A 7,533-nucleotide genomic window follows, 5' to 3' on the forward strand; every position below is an offset into this window, starting at 1 on the left:
CATCTCAAAATAAATAAATAAATACACAAAAATAAAAATAAAAATTAGCTGGGCAGGCCGGGAGCAGTGGCTCAAACCTGTAATCTCAGCACTTTGGGAGGCCAAGGTGGCAGATCACCTGAGGTCAGGAGTTTGAGACCAGCCTGGCCAACATGGTGAAACCCTGTCTCTTCTAAAAATACAAAAATTAGCCAGGTGTGGTGGGCATTCCTGTAATCCCAGCTACTCAGGAGGCTGAGGCAGGAGAGTTGCTTGAACCCGGAAGGGAGAGGTTGCAGCGAGCCGAGGTTGCATCATTGCACTCCAGCCTGGGCGACAAGAGCGAGACTTTGTCTCAAAAAAAAAAAAATTAGCTGAGCATGGTGGTGCCCACCTGTATTCCCAGCTATTTGGGAGGCTGAGGCAGAGGGAATCTCTTGAACCTAAGTGTTCAAGGTAGCAGTGGGCTAGGATTGTGCCACTGCATTCCAGCCTGGGTGACGAGAGAGAGAGAGAGAAGAAACAGCGAGCCAGGCACGGTGGCTCACGCCTGTAATCCCAGCACTTTGGGAGGCCGAGGCGGGCGGATCACGAGGTCAGGAGATCGAGACCATCCTGGCTAACGTGGTGAAACCCCGTCTCTACTAAAAATACAAAAAATTAGCCGGGCGTGGTGGTGAGCACCTGTAGTCCCAGCTACTCGGGAGGCTGAGGCAGGAGAATGGCGTGAACCCGGGAGGCGGAGCTTGCAGTGAGCCGAGATCGCGCCACTGCACTCCAGCCTGGGTGACATAGCGAGACTCCGTCTCAAAAAAAAAAAAAAAAAAAAAAAGCACAACATGTGGCCTGACCCTACCATCTTGGACAGCACAAATGTAGATTTCTATCATCACAGGAAGTTCAGTTGGACAGCATTGCTCTGTAGGATTCATCTGACTCTGTTTTTCCCAGATAGATAGATAGATAGATAGATAGATAGATAGATAGATAGATAGATAGATAGATAGACAGATTTTTTTTTTTTTTTTTTTTGAGATGGAGTCTTGCTCTGATGCCTAGGCTGCGGTGCAGGGGTGGAATCTCAGCTCACTGCAACCTCCTTATCCCAGGTTCAAGCGACTCTCCTACCTCAGCCTCCCTAGTAGCTGGGATTACAGGTGCCCGCCACCACTCCCGACTAATTTTTGTATTTTTAGTAGAGACGGGGTTTCACCATGTTGGCCAGGCTGGTCTCAAACTCCCGACCTCAAGTGATCCACCCGCCTCGGCCTTCCAAAGTGCTGGGATTACAGGCATGAGCCGCCGCACCAGGTCATGTTTTTATTTATTTTTTATTAGATACTGGGTCGTGCTATATTGCCAGAGCTGGTCTCAAACTCCTGGGCTCAAATGACCCTCCCGCCTCAGCCTCCCAAAATGCTACTTTTCCTTTTTACGTGTTAAAGAAACCTGGACACATGTCTGTAAAAGTTCCCCACATTTTAAACTCTGGTGATTTCCAACTCCCTGGTGTTATTGAACCTGTTTCTCCATTCTCTGTACTTCCTGTAAACCAGGAGTTAGACCTGGAGGCTTGATTAGATGCAGGGTTGATTCTTGGGAGCAGTTGAAGATGACAGGCAACCTGATTCTCGGTATTGTGTTAGAAAGCACACAGAGTGAGTGGAATCTAGAAGGATGTACACCAGCACGTTATCGGTAGTTATTTTGGGGAAGTTGAGTGACCTTATTTTTGCTGATCTAAATTTTATTTTATTTTTTTCACAGTGAGCATGCCTTTCTCCTGAAAAATAAAAAATAGTTGGTGTTTACTGCAGTCGTATGCCAAATACTGTGTTGAGAGATTAATTTACATGAACTCATAGAACCCTCAGGACAAGTTTATGAGGTATTTACCATCTATGCTCTGCAGTAAGTATTTATTTATTTATTTATTTATTTATTTATTTATTTATTTGAGATGGAGTCTCACTCTGTTTTCCAGGTGGAGTGCAGTGGTGCAATCTCGGCTCACTGCAACCTCTGCCTCCCAGGTTGAAGTGATTCTCCTACCTCAGCCACCTGAGTAGCTGGGATTGCAGGCATGTGCCACCATGCCTGGCTAATTTTTGTGTTTTTAGTAGAGATGGGAGTTTCACCATGTTGGCCAGACTGGTCTCGAACTCCTGACCTAAGGTGATCCACCTGCCTCAGCCTCCCAAAGTGCTGGGATTACAGGCGTGAGCCACCGTGCCTGGCTGCAGTAAACATTCAGAAATATGAAGTAACTTGCCCGAGTTCATATGGTCAGTCTTGGGTAGAGGTGGATTTTATCTCTCAACTGTCTGACTCTGAAGGGATTCTGATTCTGGAAAGTGTGGCATGCAACCTGAGAGACTTAATTTCTTTCTGGAAGATTCCCTTAAGTTATTCTGATGCAGACCCAGGCCTAAGAACCACAGCCTCTCTGCCCACCACATGATGTCACCATCCATAAAACATCTGCTCTCCAGCCTAAATTTGCTCTCAGCTGAAAAGTATTCTGTGCCCATCACATGTGAAGCCTGAAGCACGATGCTGGTGCAGTGGACCCAACAAGAGCACCTTCCTCTCCCCGCCTTGCCCCTTGGAGACGAGGCTCAAGGCTGAAGAATCAAGGTGATCATCACAACAGCAGTAGCCTCCTAAGCACTCTCTGCAGCTCCACCCCAACTTCCCCTCCAGGCTCTTCTCTTCACAGTGCCATTCATGCCACTGGTCTTTGTTGAGTTCCCACTATATGCCAGATACGTCAGGACACATTACTGCAAACAGACAGAAACCTTGGTCTTCATGGAGGTAACAGCTTAGGGGTGTGGGAGGGGTCAGTAAAAAACAGATAAACAAGATAGTAAGTTAAATATAGAGAAAGGCAGATGATGATAAGCAAGAAGGATAGGGCTGGGTGCAGTGGCTCCTGCCTGTAATTCCAATGCTTTGGTAGGGCAAACTGGGAGAATCGCTTGAGGCCTGGAGCTCAAGAGCAGCCTGGACAACACAGCAAGACTCCATTTCTTAAAAAAAAATTTTTTTTTTTTTTGAGACAGAGTTTTGCTTTTGTTGCCCAGGCTGGAGTGCAATGGTATGATCTGGACTCACTACAACCTCTGCCTCCCCAGTTCAAGCGATTCTTCTGTCTCAGCCTCCCTAGTAGCTGGTATTACAGGTGCATGCCACTACACCCGGCTAATTTTTGTATTTTTAGTAGAGACGGGGTTTCATCATATTGATCAGGCTGGTCTCGAACTCCTGACCTCAGGTGATCCACCCGCCTCGGCCTCCCAAATTGCTGGGATTACAGGCCTGAGCCACTGAGCTCGGCCACAAAAAAAAAGAAAAAGAAATTAACAAATTAGCCAGACATGTTGGCGCCCAGTTGTACTCTCAGCTACTTCAGAGGCAGGCTAAGGCAGGAGAATCCCTTGAGCCCAGGAGTTCGAGGCAGCAGTGAGCTAGGAATGTGCCACTGCACTCCAGCCTGGATGACAGAGTGAGACAGAGAGAGAGAGAGGAAAGAAGAGGGAAGGAAGGAAGGAAGGAAGGGAGGGAGGAGAGAAAGAAAGAAAAGAAAGGAAAGGCCAGCCACAGAAAGAAAAGAGAAAGAAGAGAAGAGTAAAGAAAAGAAAAGAAATGAAATGAAATGAAAAGGAAGAAAAGAAAAGGCGAGGTACAGTGCCTCATACCTGCAATTTAAGCACTTTGGTAGGCTGAGACCGGAAGATTGCTTGAGGCTAGGAGTTTGAGACCAGCCTGGGCAATGTACCAAGACCTTGTCTCTACAAAAATTTTTAAACAGTTATCCAGGCTTGATGGCACATGCCTGTGGTCCTAGCCACTCGGGAGGCTGAGGTGGAAGGATCACCTGAGCCCAGGAGGTTGAGTCTGCAGTGAGCCATGATCATGCTATTGCCCTCTAGCTTGGGCAACAGAGCAAGAACCTGTCTCAAAAAAAAAAAAAAAAAAAAGAAGAAAAGAGTAAGAAGAAGAAGGAGGAGGAGGAAAGGAAGGAAAGGAAGGAAAGGAAAGGAAAGGAAAGGAAAGGAAAGGGAAAAGGGATAGGTTGAATAGGGATTGTGTGTGTGTTTGTGATTTTTGAGAGCATGGCCAGGGAAGTACTCCCTAAGGCAGGGGTCAACTAATTACGGACCGAGGCCAAATCCAGCCTACTGCCTGTTTATGTACAATGGCAAGCTAAGAATTGTCTTACATTTTTAAATAGTTGAAAAAAGTCAAAGGAAGAATGTTTTCTGACACCTGAAAGTAACTTATGTGACATTCTATCTCAGTGCCCACAGTGAAGTTTCTTTTTTGTTTTTTCTTTTTTTTACCCTGAGTCCCAATCTGTTGCCCAGACTGGAGTTCAATGGCATGATCTCGGCTCACTGTAGCCTCTGCCTCCTGGGCTCAAGCAATTCTCCTGCCTCAGCCTCCCGGGTAGCTGGGATTACAGGGGTGTGCCACCACGCCCGGCTAATTTTTGTTTTTTTTTGTTTTTTTTTTTTTTGAGACAGAGTCTGGCTCTGTCGCCCAGGCTGGAGTGCAGTGGCGCAATCTCAGCTCACTGCAAGCTCCGCCTCCCGGATTCACGCCATTCTCCTGCCTCAGCCTCCTGAGTAGCTGGGACTACAGGCGCCCGCCACCACGCCCGGCTAATTTTTTGTATTTTTAGTAGAGACGGGGTTTCACCATGTTAGCCAGGATGGTCTCGATCTCCTGACCTCGTGATCTGCCGGCCTCGGCCTCCCAAAGTGCTGGGATTACAGGCATGAGCCACCGCGCCCGGCCTAATTTTTGTATTTTTAGTAGAGATGGGGTTTCACCATGTTGGCCAGGCTGGTCTTGAACTCCTGACCTCAGGTAATCCACCTGCCTCAGCCTCCCAAAGTGCCGGGATTACAGGTGTGAGCTACCGTGCCCGGTATCAATGAAGTTTTATTGGAACACAGCTATGCTCATTGGTTTACTTACTGTCTGTGGTTGCTTTTGCCTGACAAAGGCAGAGTTGAGTATCTGCCACAGAGACCCTGTGGCCCACAGAACGTAAAATATCCACCCTCTGGTTTGTTTCTTTGTTTGAGAGGGAGTTTCGCTCCTGTTGCCCAGGCTGGAGCGCAATGGTGCGATCTTGGCTCACTGCAACCTCCACCTCTCAAGTTCAAGCGATTCTCCTGCCTCGGCCTCCTGAGTAGCTGGGATTACAGGCATGTGCCACCAGGCCCAGCTAATTTTTTGTATTTTTAGTAGAGAAGAGGTTTCACTGTGTTAGCCAGGATGGTCTTGATCTCCCGACCTCAGGTGATCCGCCCTCCTTGGCCTCCCAAAGTGCTGCGATTATAGGCATGAGCCACCACGCCCAGCCTACTCTCTGGTTTTTAACAGTTTGCTGACTCCTGCCCTAAGATGTCATTTGAAGAGACACCTGAGGCAGGTGAGGGAGCCAGTCATGCATTTATCTGGGGGAATATTCTAGCAGATGTCACAGCAAATGCAAAGACCCTGAAATAGGATGTGTGCTGTGTTCTTGGCAAGGCATGAAACTCACTATGACTGGAGCAGAGTGGATGAGGTCAGAAAGAAAGGATGGACCAGATCACGCACAGTCTTTGCTCCTAGCCTGAGGCAGATGGGAGCCATGGCAGGTGTGTGTGTGTGTGTGTGTCTGTGTGTGTGTGTGATAGGGTTTTGCTTTGTCATCCAGGCTGGAGCACAGTGGTGCAATCATAGCTTACTGCAGCCTCAACCTCCTGGCCTCAAGTGATCCTCCCACCTCATTCTCCCGAGTAGCTGGGACTACAGACATGAGCCACCATGCCTGGCTAATTTTAAAATTTCTTGTAGAGACAGTGTCTGACTACGTTGCCCAGGCTGGTCTTAAACTCCTGTCCTCAGGTGGTCCTCTCACCTTGGCTTCCCAAAGTGCTGGGATTATAGCTGTGAGCCACTGCACCCACCCGCCATGGCAGTTTTGAGGCAAGCGGTGATGTGGTCTGGCTTATTTTAACAGGATCTCTCTATTTTAAGAATAGACTGGCTGGGCACGGTGGTTCACATCTGTAATCCCAGCACTTTGGGAGGCCAATGCGGGTAGATCACCTGAGGTCGAGATGAGCCTGGCCAAAATGGCAAAACCCCGTCTCTACTAAAAATACAAAACTTAGCCAGGTGTAGTGGTGTTTGCCTGTAATCCCAGCTACTTGGGAGGCTGAGGCAGGAGAATACCTCGAATCCGGGAGGCAGAGATTGCAGTGAGCCGAGATCACGCCACTCCACTCCAGCCTGGGCAACAGAGTAAGACTCCACCTCAAAAAAAATAAAAAGAATAGAGTGAAAGATAGAGTGAAAGGGAGGGCAAGAATGGAAACAGTGAAACTAGCAATGAAGGCACTCTAATAATCTGGATGACAAATGATGAGGGGTTGAGCCAGGGAGCTGACAGAGGAGCTGGAATTTATCTAGTGGGATTCTACATCCATGTTGAAGGTACAATAGACAGGATTTGCTCTAGACTAGATACATGAGGGAGCAGTCAGGGATGACTCCGAGGTTTCTGGCCTAAGCCAATAAATGCTGGACTCTCCTTTACCAGAACTGAGAAGACTGTGGGAGGAAGACAAGGTACTCAGTTTGTGTTATAGTAAGTTTAAGATGCCTTTTGGATGTTCCAGTGGAATTGTCAAGTAAGTAGCTGGATATGGAAAGCAAGAGCTGGGAAAGGTCTAAGTTTGAGATACATATGTGGGTGTCAGCATCGTAGGGCCATAGCACTGGACGACATCACTGAGACAAGGGATGCAGATGGGAAAGAGAAAATGTAACTCATACCATGCTTGTTGCTTACCCCATCCCGCAAACGACCTCTCCAGTGGGCTTTCATCTTTTTGCATAATAAAATCTAAAGTTCTTACCATGTCAATGTTTCCAGAGCACTAGTCTTACCAATTTTCTCCTGGCCTATCAGCTATTAATATCACTGCACTATCCTTTCCTTTCTTCTGGCCGCAGCTCATTCAGCCCTGGGGTCTTTGTCTGCAGTCTCCTCTGCCTGGAATACTCATAGACTTTTGCATGGCTTGCTGGTTTACTTTATTCATAGCTTGGTCCAAATATGAGCACTGCAGGGACCTTCCCCAACTCCTTTAACCAAACAGCTCCCCATTCATCTTGTGTCCATGACCCTGTTTTATTTTCTTTCTACCTATAAATTTGTATGTTTAGTGTTTGTCTTCTTTGGTGAAACTGTAAGCTTCCACTAGGGCACGGAAATTGTCTTACCGTTGAGCAAAGCCTGACATCATAGAAACTCAAATATGTGTTAAATTTAATGAGTAAATAAGGGAGGTACAATAATTTTCTGCTATTTACAGTCTGCATTTTCTACCCAAAAGCCTAGCAATGTACCCCATAAACACTCAGTTTAGGAGAAGGCTTTGGGCTCAGTCACAGGCTTCAACACTAGACATGTAGGCAGTAACAGAGGGGACTTGGGAACCAGAGAGTGCACCTTCCAGACAAGGAGGGCAAGATAAAACATTCCTG

The 7,533-nt window shown here is 47.3% G+C and overlaps 1 long non-coding RNA gene across 1 annotated transcript in view; it reads left to right on the forward strand.

The window, feature by feature from the left end:
* The window catches only part of LOC109024420 (uncharacterized), a 31,260-nt gene extending 24,440 nt beyond the window's left edge, over positions 1 to 6,820 (forward strand). The window contains exons 4-6 of the long non-coding RNA XR_002003924.4: positions 1,747 to 1,867; positions 2,375 to 2,796; positions 6,584 to 6,820. This is a non-coding gene — a long non-coding RNA (uncharacterized lncRNA). The remainder of the gene's footprint in view (positions 1 to 1,746; positions 1,868 to 2,374; positions 2,797 to 6,583) is intronic.
* Positions 6,821 to 7,533: the final 713 nt, after the last annotated feature.

Source organism: Gorilla gorilla, chromosome 21 (assembly GCF_029281585.2).
Source record: "Gorilla gorilla gorilla isolate KB3781 chromosome 21, NHGRI_mGorGor1-v2.1_pri, whole genome shotgun sequence".
Classification (NCBI taxonomy): Eukaryota; Metazoa; Chordata; class Mammalia; order Primates; family Hominidae; genus Gorilla; species Gorilla gorilla.